Source organism: Musa acuminata, unplaced genomic scaffold (assembly GCF_036884655.1).
Source record: "Musa acuminata AAA Group cultivar baxijiao unplaced genomic scaffold, Cavendish_Baxijiao_AAA HiC_scaffold_837, whole genome shotgun sequence".
In the NCBI taxonomy this organism is placed as follows: Eukaryota; Viridiplantae; Streptophyta; class Magnoliopsida; order Zingiberales; family Musaceae; genus Musa; species Musa acuminata.
In genome coordinates this window covers 7,501-34,105 of record NW_027021063.1, presented here as the reverse complement: position 1 = coordinate 34,105, position 26,605 = coordinate 7,501, and the positions used below count along the sequence as shown (strand labels likewise).

Genomic DNA, 26,605 nt, shown 5'->3' with positions numbered 1-26,605 from the left:
GAGCTAATAATGGGATTTTTCAATAAACAGGAAACTTAAGATTAAGATGCTCCGGAATGATGGAAATGAGGGAATGTCCACAATACCTGGATTTAGTCAGATCCAATTTGAGGGATTTTGTAGGTTCATTAATGAGGGCTTGACGGAAGAATTTCATAAGTTTCCAAAAATTGAAGATACAGATCAAGAAATTGAATTTAAATTATTTGTGGAAAGATATCAATTGGTAGAACCCTTGATAAACGAAAGAGATGCTGTGTATGAATCACTCACATATTCTTCTGAATTATATGTACCCGCGGGATTAATTTGGAAAACCGGTAGAGATATGCAAGAACAAACCGTTTTTATTGGAAACATTCCCCTAATGAATTCCCTGGGAACCTTTATAGTAAATGGAATATACAGAATTGTGATCAATCAAATATTGCAAAGTCCTGGTATTTACTACCGTTCAGAATTGGACCATAACGGAATTTCTGTCTATACCAGCACAATAATATCAGATTGGGGAGGAAGATCGGAATTAGAAATTGATAGAAAAGCAAGGATATGGGCCCGTGTAAGTAGGAAACAAAAAATATCTATTCTAATTCTATCATCAGCTATGGGTTCGAATCTAAGAGAAATTCTAGATAATGTTTGTTACCCTGAAATTTTCTTGTCTTTCCCGAATGATAAGGAGAAAAAAAAGATTGGGTCAAAAGAAAATGCTATTTTGGAATTTTATCAACAATTTGCTTGTGTAGGCGGGGATCCGGTATTTTCTGAGTCTTTATGTAAAGAATTACAAAAGAAATTTTTTCAACAAAGATGTGAATTAGGAAGGATTGGTCGACGAAATATGAACCGGAGACTGAATCTTGATATACCTCAGAACAATACATTTTTATTACCACGAGATGTATTGGCTGCTGCGGATCATTTGATCGGAATTAAATTTGGAATGGGTACACTTGACGATATGAATCACTTGAAAAATAAACGGATTCGTTCTATAGCGGATCTGTTACAGGATCAATTCGGACTGGCTCTTGTTCGTTTAGAAAATGCGGTTCGAGGAACTATATGTGGAGCAATTCGGCATAAATTGATACCGACTCCTCAAAATTTGGTAACTTCAACTTCATTAACAACCACTTATGAATCGTTTTTTGGCCTACATCCTTTATCTCAAGTTTTGGATCGAACTAATCCATTGACACAAATCGTTCATGGGCGAAAATTGAGTTATTTGGGGTCCTGGAGGATTGACGGGGCGAACTGCTAGTTTTCGGATACGAGATATTCATCCTAGCCACTATGGACGTATTTGTCCAATTGACACGTCCGAAGGAATCAATGTTGGACTTATTGGATCCTTAGCCATTCATGTGAGGATTGGCCATTGGGGATCTATAGAGAGTCCATTTTATGAAATATCTGAAAGATCAAAAGAGGCACAGATAGTTTATTTATCACCAATAGAGATGAATATTATATGGTAGCAGCGGGAAATTCTTTGGCCTTGAATCGGGGTATTCAGGAAGAACAGGTTGTTCCAGCCCGATACCGTCAAGAGTTCCTGACTATTGCATGGGAACAGATTCATCTTAGAAGTATTTTTTCCCTTCCAATATTTTTCTATTGGAGCTTCCCTCATTCCTTTTATCGAGCATAATGATGCGAATCGGGCTTTAATGAGTTCTAATATGCAGCGCCAAGCAGTTCCGCTTTCTCAGTCCGAGAGGTGCATTGTTGGAACTGGACTGGAACGCCAAACGGCTCTGGATTCGGGGGTTTCCGCTATAGCCGAACACGAGGGAAAGATCATTTATACTGACCCTCACAAGATCATTTTATCAAGTAATGGGGACACTACTATAAGTATAAGTATTCCATTAGTTATCTATCAACGTTCCAACAAAAATACTTGTATGCATCAAAAACCTCAGGTTCCGCGGGGTAAATGCATTAAAAAAGGACAAATTTTAGCGGACGGTGCGGCTACAGTTGGGGGGGAACTTGCTTTAGGAAAAAACGTATTAGTAGCTTATATGCCATGGGAGGGTTACAATTCTGAAGACGCAGTACTAATTAGCGAACGTCTGGTATATGAAGATATTTATACTTCTTTTCACATCCGGAAATATGAAATTCAGACTCATGTGACAAGCCAAGGACCTGAAAGAATCACTAAGGAAATACCACATCTAGAGGCTCATTTACTCCGCAATTTAGACAGAAATGGAGTTGTGATGCTGGGATCTTGGGTAGAAACAGGTGATATTTTAGTAGGTAAATTAACACCTCAGACAGCAAACGAATCGTCGTATGCTCCAGAGGATAGATTATTACGAGCCATACTTGGAATTCAGGTATCCACTGCAAAAGAAACTTCTCTAAAACTACCTATAGGCGGAAGAGGTCGCGTTATTGATGTGAGATGGATCCGGAAAAAAGGGGGGTTCCTGTTATAATTCAGAAATGATTCGTGTATATATTTCACAGAAACGTGAAATCAAAGTAGGTGATAAAGTAGCTGGAAGACATGGGAATAAGGGTATCATTTCAAAAATTTTGCCTAGACAAGATATGCCCTATTTGCAAGATGGAACACCTGTTGATATGGTCTTCAACCCATTAGGAGTACCATCACGAATGAATGTGGAGACAGATATTTGAATGCTCGCTCGGGTTAGCGGGGGATCTGCTAAAGAGACATTATAGAATAGCACCTTTTGATGAGAGATATGAGCAAGAGGCTTCGAGAAAACTAGTGTTTTCCGAATTATATGAAGCCAGTAAGCAAACAAAAAATCCATGGGTATTTGAACCCGAATATCCGGGAAAAAGCAGAATATTTGATGGAAGAACAGAAATCCTTTTGAACAACCTGTTCTAATAGGAAAGTCCTATATTTTAAAATTAATTCATCAAGTTGATGATAAAATCCATGGACGTTCTAGTGGACATTACGCACTTGTTACACAACAACCCCTTAGAGGAAGGGCGAAGCAAGGGGGACAACGAGTAGGGGAAATGGAAGTTTGGGCTCTAGAGGGATTTGGTGTTGCTCATATTTTACAAGAGATGCTTACTTATAAATCTGATCATATTAGAGCTCGTCAAGAAGTACTTGGTGCTACGATCATTGGAGGAAGAGTATCTAACCCAGAAGATGCTCCAGAATCTTTTCGATTGCTCGTTCGAGAACTACGATCTTTAGCTCTAGAACTGAATCATTTCCTTGTATCTGAGAAGAACTTCCAGATTAATAGGAAGGAAGCTTGATCTGAATGAATCAGAATTTCTATTCTATGATTGACCGGTATAAACATCAACAACTTCGAATTGGACTAGTTTCTCCTCAACAAATAAAGGCTTGGGCCAACAAAATTTTACCTAATGGAGAGATAGTTGGAGAGGTGACAAAGCCCTATACGTTTCATTATAAGACCAATAAACCAGAAAAAGATGGATTGTTTTGTGAAAGAATCTCTGGGCCCATAAAAAGTGGAATTTGTGCTTGTGGAAATTATCGAGTGATTGGAGCTGAAAAAGAAGACCCGAAATTTTGTGAACAATGCGGGGTGGAATTTGTTGATTCTCGGATACGAAGATATCAAATGGGATACATCAAACTCGCATGTCCAGTGACTCATGTGTGGTATTTGAAACGTCTTCCTAGTTATATCGCGAATCTTTTAGATAAACCCCTTAAGGAATTAGAAGGCCTAGTATACTGCGATGTGTGATTTGATCAAAATTTTCGTTTTACAGATTCGGACTGAGAAACTGTCATCCCATTCAATCCGATTGGGGTGCCCCCGGCTCTGACATGTGTTTTGGGAGAAGTAAAAGTAACACGAAACTCAGAATTATAGGTGTATTCAATACTTCCAAATGCAAGGGGAATTGATCCATGGTCGATTCCGTATAAATAGGAATTGCTAGTTATACCTCGTGAAAAAAACACTTTTTTGTGGAATCAGCTATTCCATTTCTTTATAGAGAGATTCCGTTTAAGCAAGCAAATATAGTATGGTTACAGAAGTCTATCTATCGCATATATGCTTCAAGGGGCATCATGGATAACCATCGAGGTGAGTAGGGACCTAAAGGATCGAATAGAACGATATATAGACAAGTAAATCCCTTACGAGTCCCAAAGTATTCTTTTAAGGGATTCATCATTTGACGGGAAGTAGACTACTCAAAAATCCTACATTTTTATTTTGTCATAAGTAATTCGGAAAATGAAAGTAAAAAAAGAAGAATGAATCGTTGGTCCTTAGTGGGAACTTGAGTAAGGAGTAGTTCTTTGTTTGTAGGGTTTTTCGAACAAACTTTTTAAATAAGAAAGAATCCCCTTTTTGAGGTAACTACTTGAGCCGGATGAAAGGAAACCTTCACGTCCGATTTTAAAAGGGGGAATCCAATCCTACAGGAACCTATCTCGATTTTTCTTTTGCTAGGCCCATAGCGAAAAAACCTACTTTCTTACGATTACGAGGTTTATTCGAATATGAAATCCAATCTCGGAAATACAGCATACCACTTTTTTTTACTACCCAAGGCTTCGAGACATTTCGAAATCGAGAATCTCTACAGGAGCAGGTGCTATCAGAGAACAATTAGCCGATTCAGATTTGCGAATTATTACGGGTAATTCATTAGTAGAATGGAAGGAATTAGGGGAGGAGGGGTCCACTGGAAATGAATGGGAAGATAGAAAAATTAGAAGAAGAAAGGATTTTTTGGTTAGACGCATGGAATTAGCTAAACATTTTATTCGAACAAATGTAGAACCAGAATGGATGGTTTTGTGCTTATTACCAGTTCTTCCTCCCGAGTTGAGACCAATCATTCAGATAGATGGGGGTAAACTAATGAGTTCGGATATTAATGAACTCTATAGACGAGTTATCTATCGGAATAATACTCTTACCGATCTATTAGCAACAAGTAGATCTACGCCAGGGGAATTAGTAATGTGTCAGGAGAAATTGGTACAAGAGGCCGTGGATACACTTCTTGATAATGGGATCCGTGGACAACCAATGAGGGATGGTCATAATAAAGTTTACAAGTCATTTTCAGATGTAATTGAAGGCAAAGAGGGAAGATTTCGTGAGACTCTGCTTGGTAAACGTGTCGATTATTCGGGACGTTCCGTCATTGTCGTGGGTCCTTCGCTTTCATTACATCAGTGTGGATTACCTCGAGAAATAGCAATAGAGCTTTTCCAAACATTTGTAATTCGTGGTCTAATCAGACAACATGTTGCTTCTAACATAGGAATTGCTAAAAGTAAAATTCGGGAAAAAGAACCCATTGTATGGGAAATACTTCAAGAAGTTATGCGGGGGCATCCTGTATTATTGAATAGAGCACCCACCCTGCACAGATTAGGCATACAGGCGTTCCAACCCTTTTTAGTGGAGGGACGCGCTATTTGTTTACATCCATTAGTTTGTAAGGGTTTCAATGCAGACTTTGATGGGGATCAAATGGCTGTTCATGTACCTTTATCTTTGGAAGCTCAAGCGGAGCTCGTTTACTTATGTTTTCTCATATGAATCTCTTGTCTCCAGCTATTGGGGATCCTATTTCCGTACCAACTCAAGATATGCTTATCGGACTCTATTTATTAACGATCGGGAATCGTCGAGGTATTTGTGCAAATAGGTATAATCCATATAGATATAGTTGCGGAAACTACCAAAATAAAAAGGTTGACAATAAAAAAAATGACTATAGGTATACGGAAAAGAAAGAACCCTATTTTTCTAGTTCCTATGATGCACTTGGAGCTTATCAACAGAAACGAATTAGTTTAGATAGTCCTTTGTGGCTCCGATGGAGACTAGATCAACGTGTCATTGGCTCAAGAGAAGTTCCCATCGAAGTTCAATATGAATCTTTGGGTACTTATCATGAGATTTATGGGCACTATCTAATAGAAGGAAGTGTAACAAAGGAAATCCGTTGTATATACATTCGAACTACTCTTGGTCATATTTCTTTTTATCGGGAAATAGAAGAAGCCATACAGGGGTTTTGTCGAGCCTACTCATACGCTATCTAAACTAAGAAATCAGATTAGGCGATGTTCGTGCCCATGGGAATTCGGGTCTCCCCAATTTCACTGGTATCATAATTTCTGAATTTCTGCGTGAATCAAGATTGAGATTGAGGAAAGGAAGTTTTCGAATCACTAACTCAGGTCCATTGTCGAATCCTACTTAGCAGAATAAATATAAGAGGTACTGTACTTATGGCAGAACGGGCCGATCTGGTCTTTCACAATAAAGTGATAAATGGAACTGTTATGAAACGACTTATTAGCAGGTTAATAGATCATTTCGGAATGGCATATACATCACATATCTTGGATCAAGTAAAGACTTTGGGTTTCCAACAAGCCACTGCTACATCTATTTCATTAGGAATTGATGATCTTTTAACAATCCTTCTAAGGGATGGTTAGTCCAAGACGCTGAACAACAAAGTTTTATTTTGGATAAACACCATCATTATGGGAATGTACACGCGGTAGAAAAATTACGTCAATCCATTGAGATATGGTATGCTACAAGTGAATATTTGAGACAAGAAATGAATCCTAATTTTCGGATGACTGATCCTTCTAATCCAGTATATCTAATGTCCTTTTCGGGAGCTAGGGGAAATGCATCTCAGATACACCAATTAGTAGGTATGAGAGGATTAATGTCGGATCCCCAAGGACAAATGATTGATTTACCCATTCAAAGCAATTTACGTGAAGGACTTTCTTTGACAGAATATATAATTTCCTGTTATGGAGCCCGCAAAGGAGTTGTAGATACTGCTGTACGAACATCAGATGCTGGATACCTCACACGTAGACTTGTTGAAGTAGTTCAACATATTATTGTACGTAGAACAGATTGTGGCACTATCCGAGGTATTTCCGTGAGTCCTCGAAATGGGATGACGGAAAAAATTTTTGTCCAAACACTAATTGGTCGTGTATTAGCGGACGATATATATATCGGTCTACGATGCCTTGCCACTCGAAATCAAGATATTGGGATTGGACTTGTCAATCGATTCATAACTTTCGAGCACAACCAATATATATTCGAACCCCCTTTACTTGCAGGAGTACATCTTGGATCTGCCAATTATGTTATGGTCGGAGTCCCTACTCATGGCGACCTGGTCGAATTGGGAGAAGCTGTAGGTATTATTGCGGGTCAATCAATTGGGGAACCAGGAACTCAACTAACATTAAGAACTTTTCATACCGGTGGAGTATTCACAGGCGGTACTGCCGAGCATGTACGAGCTCCTTCTAATGGAAAAATAAAATTCAATGAGGATTTGGTTCATCCCACACGTACCCGTCATGGGCATCCTGCTTTTCTATGTTCTATAGACTTGTATGTAACTATTGAGAGTCGGATATTCTACATAATGTAAATATTCCACCAAAAAGTTTTATTTTAGTTCAAAATAATCAATATGTAGAATCAGAACAAGTGATTGCTGAGATTCGTGCTGGAACGTCCACTTTTCATTTTAAAGAGAAGGTACGAAAACATATTTATTCTGAATCAGAGGGAGAAATGCACTGGAGTACCGATGTCCACCATGCACCTGAATATACATATGGTAATGTTCATCTATTATCAAAAACGAGTCATTTATGGATATTAGCGGGAGGTCCGTGCAGATCCAGTATAGTGTCTTTTTCGCTCCACAAGGATCAAGATCAAATGAATGTTTATTCTTTTTCTGTCGAAGAAAGATATATCTCTGACCTATCAATGACTAATGGTCGAATAAGACATAAATTGTTGGATACTTCTGGTAAAAAAGATAAGAAAATTATTGACTATTCAATAAGACCTGATCAAACGATGTCTAATGGTCCATTTGAATTTCATATATCCTTCTATTATCCAAGGGAATTCTTATTTCTTGGCGAAAAAGCGAAGAAATAGATTCATCATCCCATTACAATACAATCAAGAACGAGAGAAAGAACTAATACCCCCTGTTTTGGTATTTCGATCGAAATACCAAAACAGGGTATTTTACGTAGAAATAGTATTCTTGCTTATTTTGATGATCCACGATACAGAAGAAGCAATTCAGGAATTACTAAATATGGAACCGTAGAGGTCAATTCAATCATAAAAAAAGAGGATTTGATTGAGTATCGAGGACCAAAAGAATTTAGTCCGAAATACCAAACGAAAGTAGATCGGTTTTTTTTTTCATTCTCGAAGAAGTGCATATCTTACCCGGATCTTCGTTGATAATGGTCCGGAACAATAGTATCATTGGAGTAGATACACAACTCGCTTTAAATACAAGAAGTCGAGTAGGCGGATTAGTCCGAGTGGAGAGAAAAAAAAAAATATTGAACTAAAAATATTTTCCGGAGATATTTATTTTCCTGGAGAGGCAGATAAGATATCCAGGCACAGCGGCATTTTGATACCACCGGAAACAGAAAAAAAAATTTCTAAGGAATCAAAAAAATGGAAAAATTGGATCTATGTCCAACGGATCACACCTACCAAGAAAAAGTATTTTGTTTTGGTTCGACCCGTAGTCACATATGAAATAGCTGATGGCATAAATTTAGCAACACTTTTTCCTCAAGATCTCCTGCGGAAAAGGATAATGTCCAACTTAGAGTTGTCAATTATATCCTTCATGGAAATGGCAAGTCAATTCGAGGAATTTCTCACACAAGTATTCAATTAGTTCGGACTTGCTTAGTATTGAATTGGGATCAAGAGCAAAAAGGTTCTCCGGAAGAGGTTCACGCTTCCTTTGTTGAGGTAAGAACAAATGATCTGATTCGAGATTTCATAAGAATTGAGTTAGTCAAGTCCACTATTTCGTATACCGGAAAAAGATATGATAGGGCAAGTTCCGGATTGATTTCCGATAATGGATTAGATCGCACAAATATCAATCCTTTTTTTTTTACAAGGCCAGGATTCAATCACTTACCCAACATCAAGGTACTATTGGTACATTGTTAAATCGAAATAAGGAATGCCAATCTTTGATAATTTGTCATCATCCAATTGTTTTCGAATTGGCCCATTCAATGGTTCAAAATATAACAATATGACAAAAGAATCGGATCCCATAATCCCAATTAAGGATTTGCTGGGTCCCTTAGGCACTATTGTACCTAAAATAGCAAAATTTCTATTCATCTTACCATTTAATAACTTATAATCAGATCTTGTTAAAGAAATATTTGCTACTTGACAATTTTCAACAGACTTTCCAAGTACTTCAAGTACTTAAATACTGTTTAATAGATGAAAATAGGAGGATTTATAACCCCGATCCATGCAGTAACATCATTTTGAATCCATTCCATTTGAATTGGCACTTTCTCCATCACGATTATTGGGAAGAGACATCTAAAAAAATTCGTCTTGGACAATTTTTTTGTGAAAATGTATGTCTATTCAAATACGAACCACACGTAGAAAAATCTGGTCAGATCATAATTGTTCATGTTGACTCCTTAGTTATAAGATCGGCTAAGCCCTATTTGGCCACTCCAGGAGCTACTGTTCATGGCCATTATGGAGAAATCTTTTACGAAGGAGATACATTAGTTTACATTTATATATGAAAAATCGAGATCTGGTGACATAACGCAAGGTCTTCCAAAAGTGGAACAAATCTTAGAAGTACGTTCTATTGATTCAATATCGATGAACCTCGAAAGGAGAGTTGAAGGTTGGAACGAAGGTATACCAAAAATTCTTGGAATCCCCTGGGGATTCTTGATTCAAGCGGAGCTAACCATAGTTCAAAGTCGTATCTCTTTGGTTAATAAAATCCAAAAGGTTTATCGATCCCAGGGGGTACAGATCCATAATAGACATATAGAGATTATTGTACGTCAAGTAACATCAAAAGTGTTGGTTTCAGAAGATGAATGTCTAATGTTTTTTCACCTGGGGAATTAATCGGATTGTTGCGAGCGGAACGAGCGGGGCGCGCTTTGGACGAAGCGATCTCTTATCGGGCAATCCTATTGGGAATAACGAGGGCATCTTTGAATACTCAAAGTTTCATATCCGAAGCAAGTTTTCAAGAAACCGCTCGAGTTTTAGCAAAAGCTGCTCTACGAGGTCGTATTGATTGGTTGAAAGGCCTGAAAGAGAACGTTGTTCTGGGTGGGATTATACCCGTTGGTACCGGATTCAAAAAATTAGTGCACCGTTCAAGGCAAGACAAGAACATTTATTTGGAAATCAAAAGAAAGAATCTATTCGATTTGGAAATGAGAGATATTTTGTTACACATAGAGAATTATTTTGTTCTTACGTCCCATTTCCATGAGACATCAGAACAATCGTTTACGCGATTTCATGATTCCTAAGAGCAGATTCTTTTACTTTAACTATCTTTTCACTTTTAACTATCTGTCTTTTAACTTAACTATCTGGTCGAGTATTGATTTGGTAAAAAAAAATAAGTAATTAAAAGACATTAATGGTTTGTACCGTGTATCAACGGTTAATTCCCGGTAGAAGGTTCCATCGGAACAATTATTTATTTCAAAGTACCTCGTCTCTTTGTTAAAAAAATAAAAAGAAAAAACAAAAAGGAAGTGTGGGGAAAAATGACAAGAAGATATTGGAACATCAATTTGGAAGAGATGATGGAGGCCGGAGTTCATTTTGGTCATGGTACTAAGAAATGGAATCCTAGAATGGCCCCTTACATCTCTGCAAAGCGTAAAGGTATTCATATTACAAATCTCACTAGAACGGCTCGTTTTTTATCAGAAGCCTGTGATTTAGTTTTTGATGCAGCAAGTAGGGGAAAAAACTTCTTAATTGTTGGTACCAAAAATAAAGCAGCGGATTCAGTAGCATCAGCTGCAATAAGGGCCCGGTGTCATTATGTTAATAAAAAATGGCTCGGTGGTATGTTAACGAATTGGTCTACTACGGAAACGAGACTTCAAAAGTTCAGGGATTAAGAGCAGAACAAAAGATGGGGAAACTCAACCGTCTTCCCAAAAGAGATGCCGCAATGTTGAAGAGAAAATTATCTGCCTTGCAAACATATCTCGGCGGTATCAAATATATGACGGGATTGCCTGATATTGTGATCATCGTTGATCAGCAAGAAGAATATATGGCTCTTCGAGAATGTGTAATTTTAGGGATTCCGACGATTTGTTTAATCGATACAAATTGTGACCCCGATCTCGCAGATATTTCGATCCCAGCCAATGATGACGCTATAGCTTCAATCCGATTGGTTCTTAACAAATTAGTATCCGCAATTTGTGAGGGCCGTTGTAGCTATATAAGAAATCGTTGATTATGATTAAGAATAATTAGTTAATTATTTGGGGATTTTATAGATTTATTGGATCGGTTACTATTCTTGAATTAAAAAAAAGAAAAAACAAAATGGAAATGTGGGCATATTGATAATATGTTATGATGTTATGTGATTTCTTGGTATCCTATGTAATTTCTTGATATCCTAAATATACGATTGATGAATACAATTAGTGATTCAAGTTGGTGAGTTGAGAAAGAGATGGTTGAATCAAAATAATTTATTTTTTGAAGTTCAATTTTTGTTAGAGGACCATATGAATGTTATACCATGTTCCATTAAAACACTCAAGGGGTTATACGATATATCGGGTGTAGAAGTAGGCCAACATTTCTATTGGCAAATAGGAGGTTTACAAGTCCATGCCCAAGTACTTATCACTTCTTGGGTAGTAATTGCTATCTTATTAGGTTCGGTGATCCTAGCTGTTCGGAATCCACAAACCATTCCGACCGGCGGTCAGAATTTCTTCGAATATGTCCTTGAATTTATTCGAGACTTGAGCAAAACCCAGATTGGAGAAGAATATGGTCCTTGGGTTCCCTTTATTGGAACTATGTTCCTATTTATTTTTGTTTCTAACTGGTCAGGTGCTCTTTTACCTTGGAAAATTATACAGTTACCTCATGGGGAGTTAGCTGCGCCACGAATGATATAAATACTACTGTTGCTTTAGCTTTACTCACGTCAGTCGCATATTTTTATGCGGGTCTTAGCAAAAAAGGATTGGGTTATTTTGGGAAATACATTCAACCAACTCCAATACTTTTACCAATTAACATCCTAGAAGATTTCACAAAACCCTTATCTCTTAGTTTTCGACTTTTCGGGAATATATTGGCTGATGAATTAGTAGTTGTCGTTCTTGTTTCTTTAGTCCCTTCAGTAGTTCCTATACCTGTCATGTTTCTTGGATTATTTACAAGTGGTATTCAAGCTCTTATTTTTGCAACGTTAGCTGCGGCTTATATAGGTGAATCCATGGAGGGTCATCATTGACTAGCTTTCAAAATAGTCTTTTTATTATTATTTTTTATTATTATTATTAAGTAAGTTTATCCCAATTCATGCGTGGTTCAAGATAATCCAATTGGTTGGGGAACATAATAACGTATTACTATATGACTTAGAGTTTTAGGAGAAAAGATGGACGGTATTACAGAATTGTAAAAAAAAAAAGAAGGTTGGGGAGGTTATACTAGATGTATGTAATGTCTATAAGCTCGGACCCCGTCTATGTTTCTAGGAATGATTCTAGAATCCGATTTAATCTAAAAAAAATGCGGGTGGTTTACGTTATGGAAGAAACAAATATATATGTCATATTAGAATGACATTAGATATTCATTAGTTATATAAGGCTATCCCTATCATCCTATATAACATCACTATATTACATAATTACATGCTATTACTTAATTACATGCTATTACTTAATTACATACTATTACTATTTTTATAATCATAACTTCTACTCTGTAATCATAATATAATCCTATACATAATATAAAATATAATCCTATACATAATATAATCCTATAATGATAATATAATATAATAATAATATTAATATAATAATAATATAATAAATATAATAATAAATAATAATAAATAAATAAATAAATATAAGTAAATAAATATAAGTAATAAAATAAGTATTAGTTAACATTAATAATTAGTTTAATAGTTAATATTAATATAAGTATTAATATTCATATGTAAAATATCTAAGTATCAATTAAGTATTAGTTAATATAATCATTTATAATTATATTATCGATAATTATTAGTATTAATTATTACTATATATTGATATTGGTACTACTACATACTTTTATATTACTACATATTGATATATTGATATTGATTTGTATTGGTATTAATTTGATTGATATTGATTGCAGCTCACACTGCATTTAGTCACACTCCATTTAGACGGATTTCAATATCAGTCCTTCTATTTTGTCTGTGATTGTGGATTGAATGAACAAAGAGATGAACTCAAGAATGGTGTAGTAAAGAACGAAGAATTAAATGAAAGAGTGGTTCGAAACAAAGAAATACAATAGTTAGAACTGTATGCATATGGATTTACAAAAACTCCATTATGGGTAAAAACGAGATAGTTGTGACGATTCAGTTCAGTAATTTAGTAATATTATCATTTCAATTCGGAGTTTTTAGTTACTTCGGACCGCTGGATCTTAATGATAAAATGAGTAATAATTCATTGGTTGATTGTATCATTAACCATTTCTTTTTTTTTGTGCGAGGAACTTACCATGAATCCACTGATTTCTGCCGCTTCCGTTATTGCTGCTGGATTGGCCGTGGGGCTTGCTTCTATTGGACCTGGAGTTGGTCAAGGTACTGCTGCAGGCCAAGCTGTAGAAGGTATTGCGAGACAACCAGAAGCAGAGGGTAAAATACGAGGTACTTTATTGCTTAGTCTAGCTTTTATGGAAGCTTTAACAATTTACGGACTGGTCGTGGCGTTAGCGCTTTTATTTGCGAATCCTTTTGTTTAATCCTAGAAATAAATAGAAAAAAGTACCTTACATACTTTTTTCTTATTTTATTAACTTTAACTTGGAATTGCCCTTTGCTTCTTCGAATTATATTTACACTTTACTTATAAATTACTTATTTGTTGAGACAATACGCCAGGAAGGGCTGATTTGAGGATGAGGAATTACCAGATTCGCTTGCTTTCTTCCTTTCTGTCCTTAGCTTAGTACAATAGAAAACTTTTTTACTTTCATTGTTCGAAGCGTTTCAACAAACGAAATAGTTATCAATTGATATGAGATCTAAGACCTAAGTAAAGTATCTTATTGGAAACTTCTTGAAAACTTAAAAAATAATAAATTTCAAACAAATGATTTAATCTATTGCCATTAAATAAAGTGGAAATGAAATTAATAAAAAGAAATCGATCAAAAAAAGGCGAGTGAAGTGATACAAAAAGAACTCTGTTCTTTGTTAGTCCTATCCATAAGAGAGGGGAGCATATGAAAAATGTAATCGATTCTTTCGTTTCCTTGGGTCACTGGCCATCCGCCGGGAGTTTCGGGTTTAATACCGATATTTTAGCAACAAATCCAATAAATCTAAGTGTAGTGCTTGGTGTATTGATTTATTTTGGAAGGGAGTGTGTGCGAGTTGTGTATTTCAAGAATAGGTTGGATCCATCCAGCTGCACTTTATTTATGGTATTTATAGGAGAAATAGGAAAAAGGTGCACGATCTCGACGAATTACTTCTGAATAAATTAAGAAATCATATGTAAGAACCATAGCATTTCGTGACTTATTGGTAAATCCACTTTGATTCTCTATCAACCAATAATGTGAGACCATTAACATGGTTAAAGCTAAATTGTTTAAAGTCCAGGTAAAACATGGTACTCTTTCTACCACTTCTACCACTACGTTAGTAACGAAATGGTTAAAAAAAAATAGTTGGTAATTTATTTGATTTGATATAGAACACTCATATCGATAAAGAATTTGAACCATTTACTAGAAAAATGAGCACTTTGCTTTTTTTATCTAATGCCGAAATGACGACCTATGTATAAAAAAAGAGGAATTTTTGGACTTGAAGAAACAAATAAAAAATATAATAATTATTATTTTCATTTTTTTAAAATGAAAAATGAAATAGAATTCTAAAAATGAAAATGATAAATAAAATACAAAACAAATATAAATAAAATACAAATAAAGAAACAACTTTGCTGACAATTCTAGATTTTTGTCTGGTCTAGTCGGAAGAGTCCTCCTGATATTCTGGTCTTGTATCAGTTTTGACATCTTTGAATACAAACAGAAAAGAGAGGGTAGGCTCATTACATTAAAAAAGATATGGGAATACCCACACCATAAATAAAACATTAAAAAAGATATGGGAATACCCACACCATAAATAAAATAAATAATTGAGCGTGAGAGCCAAATGAATCGAAAGATTCATGTTTGGTTCGGGAAGAGATCATGGAAGTTTTGAAATTAATGATAAGATAATCTACTTTCATTAAATGATTTATTAGATAATCGAAAACAGAGGATTTTGAATACTATTCGAAATTCGGAAGAATTACGTAAAGGGGCCATTGAGCAGCTCGAAAGAGCCCGGGCTCGCTTACGTAAAGTGGAAATGGAAGCAGATGAGTATCGAATGAATGGATACTCTGAAATAGAACGAGAAAAACAAAATTTGATTAATGCCACTAGTAATAGTTTGGAACAATTAGAAAATTACAAAAATGAAACCCTTCAGTTTGAACAACAAAGAGCGATTAATCAGGTCCGACAACGAGTTTTCCAACAAGCCTTACAAGGAGCTCTAGGAACTCTGAATAGTTGCTTGAATAGCGAGTTACATTTCCGTACGATCCGTGCTAATATTGGCATTCTCGGGGCCATGCAAGAAATAACTGATTAGCCCTTCTTTTTTTAGTTATAGTTTAGGCATTATTTTTATCTTTTCCTTCCTAAAAAGAATAAAGAAACACTAATGGTAACCCTTCGAGCCGACGAAATTAGTAATATTATTCGTGAGCGTATTGAACAATATAGTAGAGAAATAAAGATTGTGAATACCGGTACCGTACTTCAAGTAGGCGACGGAATTGCTCGTGTTCATGGTCTTGATGAAGTAATGGCAGGTGAATTAGTAGAGTTTCAAGAGGGTACAATAGGCATTGCTCTGAATTTGGAATCAAATAATGTTGGCGTTGTATTAATGGGTGATGGTTTGATGATACAAGAGGGAAGTTCCGTAAAAGCAACAGGACGAATTGCTCAGATACCTGTGAGTGAGGGTTATTTGGGTCGTGTTATAATGCTCTGGCTAAACCTATTGATGGGAGAGGTGAAATTTCAGCTTCTGAATCTCGGTTAATTGAATCTCCTGCCCCAGGTATTATTTCTAGACGTTCTGTATATGAGCCTCTTCAAACGGGGCTTATTGCCATTGATTCGATGATCCCTATAGGACGCGGTCAGCGAGAATTAATTATTGGGGACAGACAGACCGGCAAAACAGCCGTAGCCACAGATACGATTCTCAATCAAAAAGGTCAAAATGTAATATGTGTTTATGTAGCTATTGGTCAAAAAGCATCTTCTGTGGCTCAGGTAGTGACTACTTTCCGGAAAAGGGGGCGATGGAATATACTATTGTGGTAGCCGAAACGGCGGATTCACCTGCTACATTACAATACCTCGCTCCTTATACGGGAGCGGCTCTGGCTGAGTTTTTTATGTATCGTGGACAACATACTTTAATAATTTATGATGATCTCTCCAAACAGGCACAAGCTTATCGCCAAATGTCTCTTCTATTAAGAAGACCTCCCGGTCGTGAAGCTTATCCAGGAGATGTTTTTTATTTGCATTCACGACTTTTGGAAAGAGCCGCTAAATCAAATTCTAGTTTAGGTGAAGGAAGTATGACCGCTTTACCGATAGTTGAGACTCAATCTGGAGACGTTTCAGCTTATATTCCTACTAATGTAATTTCCATTACAGATGGACAAATATTCTTATCTGCCGATCTATTCAATGCTGGAATCCGACCTGCTATTAATGTGGGTATTTCCGTTTCCAGAGTAGGATCCGCAGCTCAAATTAAAGCCATGAAACAAGTAGCCGGCAAATCAAAATTGGAACTAGCGCAATTCACAGAGTTAGAAGCCTTTGCACAATTCGCTTCTGATCTCGATAAAGCTACTCAGAATCAATTGGCAAGAGGTCAACGATTACGCGAGTTGCTTAAACAATCCCAATCAGACCCTCTCGCAGTGGAAGAACAGATAGCTACTATTTATACCGGAGCGAATGGATATCTTGATCCGCTAGAAATTGGACAGGTAAAGAAATTTCTCAGTCAGTTACGTAGCTACTTAAAAAACAATAAACCTAAATTTCAAGAAATTATATCTTCTACCAAGACATTCACCGAGGAAGTAGAATTTCTTTTGAAGGAAGCTATTCAAGAACAGATCGAACTGTTTTTAACTTCAGGAACAAACATAAATTTCTTACTTTATTCTATTCTTGGTATATTCTATTCTTAGTACAAGAGTAATCATTGAGAAATAGTTCTGATTCGAATGATTCAAAAAGGGTTTCTTAGTATAGCCATTTTTAAAAAGTATAGCCATTTTAAAAATAGATGGAAATAAATTGCGTCCAATAGGATTTGAACCTATACCAAAGGTTTAGAAGACCTCTGTCCTATCCATTAGACAATGGACGCTTTTCATTCCTATTTTATTTTTTTGTATTCTTACTTTCTTTTGTTCGGATAAAAAAATCAAATTACACGGAAAATATTTTAGGGAATAAAAAAGAATGCATATCTAAATTGATGGTGCATGTATGTATAATACATAATAAGATGTATAATACATAACATAATAAGATGTATAATACATAATAAGAAATATGGAGCGGGTAGCGGGAATCGAACCCGCATCGTTAGCTTGTTTTAACGTCTCTAATTCAAAACCGAACGTGAAATTTTGATTTCATTCGGCTCCTTTATGGAAGATTGATGTATTCCTAGAGAAAATTAGATCCATAACATCTATGTCAGCCTTTCTGTCTGAATGTATCCCAAACTACTCGCTTACTAGATGATCCCTCTAGAGGAGAGGGATTATACCAAATCCGTCTAGTCTAGTTACTTCGTTCCCTATTTCCACTCGCAGGATCCCGAGGAAAAGAATTTGGTTTCCACCGAGCTGAAACAATATGCTGATGGTTCTAGTAAACCAAAACCACCCTTTTCTAGCTTGTTTGGCTTCAATTTCCCTTTTACAACACCAAAATTTAAGATCTAGTTACGATTGGAAATAAACTTTTGTATCTTCATCCATAGATCCTTTATTCATACTCATTCGATTGGAAGAATTGATCCAATTCAAAAAAAATTATGTTTCACGACTCCATATACATAATCCAATTTTCTTATTCAATTTCGAAAATAGAATTTCTAATTGGACTTTGGATACAAATCGTGAGAATGTATGTTCTTCCTCAAATATGCTATTGAGAGGTAAAGGATTAAACCCTTTTAAGAAATAAAGTTTTTGATCGGAGTATGCAAAAAACCGAGAGACCCCTTAACTTTTTAAGTTGTTAATAGAACGAATCACACTTTTACCACTAAACTATACCCGCTACATATACATTATTGTATATGAATGGACTATTTGTCGAACAAGGGAGTGAGACGCAATCAAGATAGCATTAAAATTATAACGTTGACACATATTTAGTCCCGCCAGCCAGGGACTTAAAAGGCGAAGAGCACAAAGCTTTTCTAAATAACATATTAAATTTAAAAAACAGTATAAAGTTATACTTATACTTTTCCTTTGCTGGATTGCTGGCATTCTCAGTCTGTCTGAAGGGGTCATTGAAGCTGGACAAAAAAAGAGGTACTGGCCCGGCCAGTACTTAACTAGGACCAGGCCGGGAGAATAAACCTTTCGTACAAAATTAAAGAAGTAAGGTTTTCTTTCTATTGGAGATACCTGTTTCGAATCTTATCTAAATGGAATTCTTGATCAAATTCGTTCTTGACTTACTCTTAACTTACTTAAATGAAACTTAAATTAAATTACGTAAATGTAAATTAACTTAAATATAAATATAATTATATAATTACTTATATAATTACATTACTTAAATTATTAAAATTAACTTAACTTAATATAAATATAATTATATAATTATAATTATATAATTACTTAATTATATAATTACTTATAATATAATATTATTATAATATAATATTATTAATTACTTAATTATATAATTACTTATAATATACAATTACTTATAAAATTACTTATAATATAATATTATAATATTTAATATTATAATATTTAAGAAATTTTTTATTACATAAAAAAAACCTTTAATTTGTTTTTTCTTTACTTTAATTGAAAATAAAATTTCAATTCCTTTAACCTTTAAATTTAGATTAGAATTTATTAATAATTTTAATTTTTAATTATTCACTTTTTATTTTTTTTTTATTTCATCTGTAATGAAATCTATTCTATAATTAGAAATTTTAATAGAATGTTTCATATTTCTAATGATAATGTTATAATTATAATGTTTAATATCTTTCTTAAATTATAATGTTTAATATCTTTCTTAATAAAAAATATTATATTAATGTCTTTCTTAAACTTAATAATTAATATCTTAAAAATTAAAAATTTTTTCTTTTTTATTATTTTCTTTTCTTTTTTTATTTAATTTCAATTTAAATTGAAATAGTTAATTTCAATTTCATTTGAAATTTTATTGAAATTTCAATTTTATTTAAATTGGGAGAGATGGCTGAGTGGACTAAAGCGGCGGATTGCTAATCCGTTGTACGAGTTATTCGTACCGAGGGTTCGAATCCCTCTCTCTCCGCCCGCTCTGATTACTTGATACTTTCGATTTCGAAGGAATTTCGATTCCTTTATTTTTTTATAGGTAAAGTGAATATATGGAATAGATAAAATAATAAGAAAAAATTAGAAAAACAAAGAAAACTCAATTTTTTTTTATTCCTCACGTCCAGGATTACGTCCCGGATCATTAGATAAGAATCCGAAGATGAAGAGAGAAACAAAGAATATCACTACTGTGTAAACAAAGAGTTTGAGAGTAAGCATTACACAATCTCCAAGATAAGATCATTTTAGAAAAAGGGAATAGATTACCTATTTTTTCTTTTTACCACATATACTATTTTGTTTGATTTGACATCATACCCCCCAAAATGGAGTTTTTTGATTTGAAAAGAAAAAGAAAGTCACTTTTACGAATTTCTTTGTAATAAGATTTTTATTCCTTCCTCACAAAAATTTTCTTGTCATATCGACAATTAGGTATTGTAGGGGACCTAGACCTAATAAACTCCTTACTCACTGAAAGGTCAGAACGAGTAAATAAACTGATCAAAATTCATCTCCGCGGTTACTCAATATACAAGAATTTCCATTTTTTAATCGAGGGTTTATAATTCTAATGTAAGACTTAGCCGATCTTATCCATTTTTATAATTTTTTTTGTCGAATAAATCATGAATGGATTTGGCAAAGTATTAAGGATTTTATCGAAAACTTACAGCAGCTTGCCAAACAAAGGCTAAGAGAAAAAAGAGAACAGGTATGACAGGCATCACATCTACGATTGGATTGAAAACGGCATAAGCTTCAGGCAATTTGGCAAAGAAAAAACTATTCGAATAAAGGACAGAATTAAGACAGATACAGATTAAGCTAAAGATATTAAACATAACAAACATTTCGTTCTTGTAGATTAGATAATTTTATTTTGATTGAGTTATTTTTATAAGGGAAAAATGAAAAAGGCAAGTCAAAAAATCCTTCTTTTTTTTTGAACTCTCCCAAATCAAAAATCCTTCCTTCCATTCTCAAATGAGAATACAAGGAATTCTACTTTCATACATTATCTTAATTGAATTCTATGTAATGATCAATTAACTTTTTTGATTCTATATCTAATCTACATGTGTTGAATCCTAGCAACAAACAAAATACCCCATATGTTTTTATTATGTATTATGTATTTTTTTGGGGGGGGGGATTGACGAATAACTAATTCTAATAATAGTCTTGACTAGTGCCAAACAGGAAAAATGGGGCGTGGCCAAGCGGTAAGGCAGCGGGTTTTGGTCCCGTTATTCGGAGGTTCGAATCCTTCCGTCCCAGATCGTTTCCATCAGAAACAAAAGATGGGATCACATTGTATCCCACATAAAACGGAAAAATCTTAAAGAGAACAACCTTTTCTTTTGTTCTGAATTCTTAGAATGTCTTTTGTTCTGAATTCTTAGAATGAATTCTTAGAATGGATTCTTAGAATCCATTTGATTTATCACAAGCATAATAAAGTGTCAAATACAGGTGGAAGTTTTTTTGAATAAAAAAAAGAGAAATTTGGGGTCTATCATTCACATTCATAATATGCTCGTACTATTGTTATATTCATTATGTCCCATATTCATGAAATATGAATTCTAAATATGAATTATAATTCTCACATGATGCATTCCGAATTGAAGCGTGAAACAAAAGCATCTCTATTCCCTTCCACACAAAGCCTAAAGTCAAAAATAGGGTATCCCAATTTCACATTCTATGTGAAGACTAAAGAGTAGGGAGTTTGTCGTACTAATTTCATCACTGGTTTTAAAACTTCTAAAGCTGTGCTGTGGCGTGGGAAAAAATAGGATAAAAATTGTCTGAATTCCATTTCTTTCTATCTTATATCTTAGATGCCTCAAATGAAAATAATTGTAAATCAATGTAACGTAGCGATTGGGGGGAAATTTTGATATTCCATATATTTTAACTTGATTTTATGGAATTGATGGAAAAATTGTTGAACCTGAAGTAAAACAAAATCTATATAAACTAAAATAAACAAGGCCTACGCTATGCCTATATGTATGATATATATTGTGTATTGTTATTATATTGTTGTATTTCAATAACAATGTTGTTGTATTTCAATAACAATGTTGTTGTATTTCAATAACAATGGCCTTTCACTTAAGTGAAAAGAATTTGTGGAAGGGGATCTTTGATTTTAAAAATATCCATGATTACCCCCAGTAACAATATTCAGATTCTTTCTTTCAGATGAAAGAAAGAATAAGGATCTTAATGTTGCCGTACATGAGACCTTTTCTATTTCATACTCATGAAAATAGATAAACTAGATTATCAATTTACTTCTTTGGTTAAAAGAAAACCAATTGATAATTCAATTGAACATGGTAAAATTTATGTCTCCTTAGGGAATGAAATATCTGCTAAAAATTTTTAGCTACTCATTGTGATTGCGTCGACTTGGTGATTGAATTAGAGATCCAGTTTAGTCATGACTAGAAAACATAGTTCCAGTCATGATGTTGAAGTCGGAGATTTTTAAAACATTTTTTTATGAACTCTTGGTTGGTACTCGAAGAAATATGATAAATCAATAGTATCTAGAAACTTACGACCTTTTTGTTTTTTGGTCATTGGAACAGTTTATTTGACTAATAATTTATTTTTTTCCGGGATTGGAAATATATTAAATTAAAGGATTTGAGGTTTATAGTTTTTTTGTTCTAGAAAAATAGATTCTGCATTTCATGATTGATCGTCCCGAACAATCTGTTGGAGATGTAAAGTAAATAAGTCTTAAGCAAACATCTTTCTTAGAAATACGTTTCATTCATATGATAGAATATCGAGTTAAAGAAATTGGATCCTTGCTGAGCTTTCTCCGGATAAATACAATACTTATCTATCCATAGAATACTTATCTATCCATAGGTATAAAGTATAGACTATTATATAGTTCCCGTTGTTCCCATCGAGCCAATGACTATTCATGATTACATATTAAATCAATTCCATTGCGGTTTGAAATTAAATTGAATTCTAAATTAGAGGAATGTTATGGTAAAACTTCGTTTGAAACGATGTGGTAGAAAGCAACGTGCGACTTGAAGGACATGATCCGCTGTGGATTTTTACATCCACCATTTTCTATACAAATGAAGATGCTCTTGGCTCGACATAGTTTGTTCTGTTCCATTAGGAATCTAATTTTTCTTAGGTTGATAGTACATGATGGAGCTCGAGCGGAAAGGATTGATTCATTTATCAAGGGGAAGAATCTAGGGTTAGTGCCAATCAATCAATAAGTTAGACCAGCTTTGTAAGTATATCCTTAAAATATAAAATAATCGGAATTGATAAAACTATTTCGATCAAAAAAAAGTGTATCACAGAGGAATCAATTCTTCGTATTCTATTTCTATGGGTATTCTATTTCTATAGAAAGAAATAAAAAAAACAAAAGGTATGTTGCTGCCCTTTTGAAAGGAGTAAGGATCACCGAAGTAATGTCTAAACCCAATGATTTTACAAAGCAAAGATAAAGGATTCCGAAACAAGGAAACACTATTTTCAATTGTCTCAAAAATTGGATCAGAATTAGGAATAAAAATAGATTCGAGATGAGACAAACAAAAGAGGTTAGAGACGGCTCAAGAAATGTCTAAGGATTTCCCTTCGAATTCTGTCAGAATTACCCAACTTGAGTTATGAGTACGAATGAAATTTATTTTTTTTTTTTTTTTTAGGAAGAACAAAATAATAATAATGAATTAGACTATGATTTGAGTCATTATTTTGTGTTTACTATTTGATATTATATACAGAAAGATATACCGAAATAAAAATAATTTTTTCTCGAGCTCGAGCCGTATGAGGAGAAAAACCTCCTATACGTTTCTGGGGGGGGATTGTTTATGTACATCTATCCCAATGAGCCATCTATCGAATCGTTGCAATTGATGTTCGATCCCGAAGAGAAGGAAGAGATTTTCGAAAAGTGGGTTTTTATGATCCGATAAAGAATCAAACTTATTTAAACGTTCCCGCTATTCTATATTTCCTTGAAAAGGGCGCTCAACCTACAGGAACTGTTTATGATATTTTAAGTAAGGCAGAATTTTTTAAAGAAAAAACCTCGAGTTAATTAAAAGAAAAAACAACAAAATTAATAAAAAAGGGGGGAGATGATTAATATAAAATCTATCTTTGTATAATTTTTTACTTACAATTTTTTACCTAAAATTTTCCCTTTTCTTGCTCTATTCATACTTAAATTTACTTTTTTCTTGTTATAGGAATCCACCAACAAACAAGGGATTAATCTTGCTTATTGTACCTCTATTGATTGAGTAAACCCGAGATTTTTTCTTTATCTTTTCCTTATTTTTTTCCATCAAAATTTCTTATTTATGTTGTGCCAACCCAATACAAATCCTTATTTTATTTACTTTATTTGTTATTTGTTTTCTCAACATTGCATTCATATTGACAATGGTGTATCGAACAAATATAATTGATCATAGATAAATTAATTGATCATAGATAAATAAATCTCTTTATCCAGACCCCATATTGGGTTTTAACTTCACTTTTACTCAAATAATGGGTTTTGCATTGTTGGGTTTACTGTCATATAAGACGTATTTTGGAATTTAACTTAACAAAAATAAAAAATTGATAAAAAACTGGTAGGTCTGTCACAATTTTAGCATCTCTTTTAGGAATCTGGTGTTTTTAAATATGATCTGTACATTTTCTATTTATTTTGTATAATCGATCATAAAACATAAAATATTTTTTTATTTATTATTAGTTCAATGTTTTGATGGGGTCGTGCAGTGCAATTTAATGGATTTTTCATTTTTATCGTATCTACATATCCTATTTATTTTATTTTATTCGGGTTGCTAACTCAACGGTAGAGTACTCGGCTTTTAAGTGCGACTATGATCTTTTACACATTTTGATGAAGCAACAAATTCGTCCAGACTATTGGTAGAGTCTATAAGACCACGACTGATCCTCAAGGGTAATGAATGGAAAAAGTAGCATGTCGTAATAAAAAAAATTTCTTATTTTATTAAATATTTTATTAAAAAATTACAAATTCAAATGAAAGTGGAACTTTTAGTTTATCCTTACTGGATCGCTACAAAAATAAAAAATTTTTGGAAGGGAAGGGGACAAAACAAATTCACATTTACAGTTGGGTCTAGTGAATAAATGGATAGAGCCTATGGTTCCAATTTTGGTAAAACAAAAAGCAACGAGCTTATGTTCTTAATTTGAATTGAACGATTACCCGATCTAATTAGACGTTAAAAATAGATTAGTGCCTTATACGGGAAAGGGTGAGTTCTCCTGTGGGTGGACCATTGATTCTTTTTCCTTTTTTTTTAATAAATCCTAACTATTCTTTATTATGGATTAGAAACGGATGTGTAGAAGAAACAGTATACTGATAAAGAGAATAAATTCCAAAGTCAAAAGAGCGATCGGGTTGCAAAAATAAAGGGTTTGTTATCCTCTTGTAATTATAACGAAGATAAACAACGAAGATAAACCAATTCGATAGAAAAAGAGAATAAAAAGATCTATTGATTGGACTCCCTGTTTCCTTTTCGGGGTATATATTTTTATTACTATTGTATTCTATATACATAATAGAATACAAAATACCCTGTTTTGACCATATTGCACTATGTATCATTTGATAACCCAATAAATGCCTCCTACCCCTGCTTCAAGTGGAAATGTAAATGGAAGAATTACAAGGATATTTAGAAAAAGATAGATCTCGGCAACAATACTTTCTATATCCACTTCTTTTTCAGGAGTATATTTACGTATTTGCTTATGATCAGGGTTTAAATAGTTCAATTTTTTATGAACCCGTGAATTTTGGGGGTTATGGCAATAAATTTAGTTCAGTACTTGTGAAACGTTTAATTATTCGAATGTATCAACAAAATTATTTGATTTATTCGGTTAATGATTCTTACCAAAATCGATTCGTTGGGCACAACAATTATTTTTATTCCCATTTTTTTTCTCAGATGATATCAGAAGGTTTTGCAGTCATTGTGGAAATTCCATTCTCGCTGCAATTAGTATCTTCCCTTGAAGAAAAAAAAATACCAAAATCTCATAATTTACAATCTATTCATTCAATATTTCCTTTTTTAGAGGATAAATTATCGCATTTAAATTATCTGTCAGATATACTAATACCTCATCCCATCCATATGGAAATCCTGGTCCAAATCCTTCAATCCTGTATCCAGGATGTTCCCTCTTTGCATTTATTGCGGTTCTTTCTCTACGAATATTATAATTGGAATAGTCTCATTACTCCGAAGAAATCTATTTATGTTTTTTCAAAAGAAAATAAAAGACTATTTTGGTTCTTATATAATTCTTATGTATCTGAATGTGAATTTGTATTAGTTTTTCTTCGTAAACAATCTTCTTATTTACGATTAACATCTTTTGGAGCCTTTCTTGAACGAACACATTTTTATGGAAAAATAGAACATCTTGTAGTGTGCCGAAATTTTTTTCAGAAGACTTTATGGGTCTTCAAAGATCCTTCCATGCACTATGTTCGATATCAAGGAAAAGCGATTCTGGGTTCAAGGGGAACTCATTTTCTGATGAAGAAATGGAAATGCCACTTTGTAAATTTCTGGCAATATTATTTTCATTTTTGGTCTCAACCGTACAGGATCCATATAAACCAATTATCAAACTATTCTTTCTATTTTCTGGGTTATCTTTCAAGTGTACTAATAAATTCTT

At 34.0% G+C, this 26,605-nt stretch overlaps 2 non-coding genes and 4 pseudogenes across 3 annotated transcripts; 5 read left to right on the top strand and 1 right to left on the bottom strand.

Annotated features, from left to right (window-relative positions):
* Positions 1 to 15: 15 nt before the first annotated feature.
* Positions 16 to 3,683, top strand: LOC135664410 (DNA-directed RNA polymerase subunit beta-like; annotated as a pseudogene).
* A 6,914-nt stretch (positions 3,684 to 10,597) lies between these two features.
* Positions 10,598 to 15,532, top strand: LOC135664415 (ATP synthase subunit a, chloroplastic-like; annotated as a pseudogene).
* LOC135664414 (ATP synthase subunit alpha, chloroplastic-like) lies at positions 15,069 to 17,429 on the top strand (annotated as a pseudogene).
* Positions 17,430 to 17,565: 136 nt separating this feature from the next.
* TRNAR-UCU (transfer RNA arginine (anticodon UCU)) lies at positions 17,566 to 17,637 on the bottom strand. The gene has a single exon. It is a non-coding gene; the product is annotated as a tRNA-Arg (tRNA).
* Positions 17,638 to 19,729: 2,092 nt separating this feature from the next.
* Positions 19,730 to 19,817, top strand: TRNAS-GCU (transfer RNA serine (anticodon GCU)). The gene has a single exon. It is a non-coding gene; the product is annotated as a tRNA-Ser (tRNA).
* Positions 19,818 to 20,985: 1,168 nt separating this feature from the next.
* Positions 20,986 to 26,311, top strand: LOC135664413 (maturase K-like; annotated as a pseudogene). The gene has a single exon (XR_010508800.1). The product of XR_010508800.1 is annotated as a maturase K-like (transcript).
* The last annotated feature ends 294 nt before the right edge of the window (positions 26,312 to 26,605 follow it).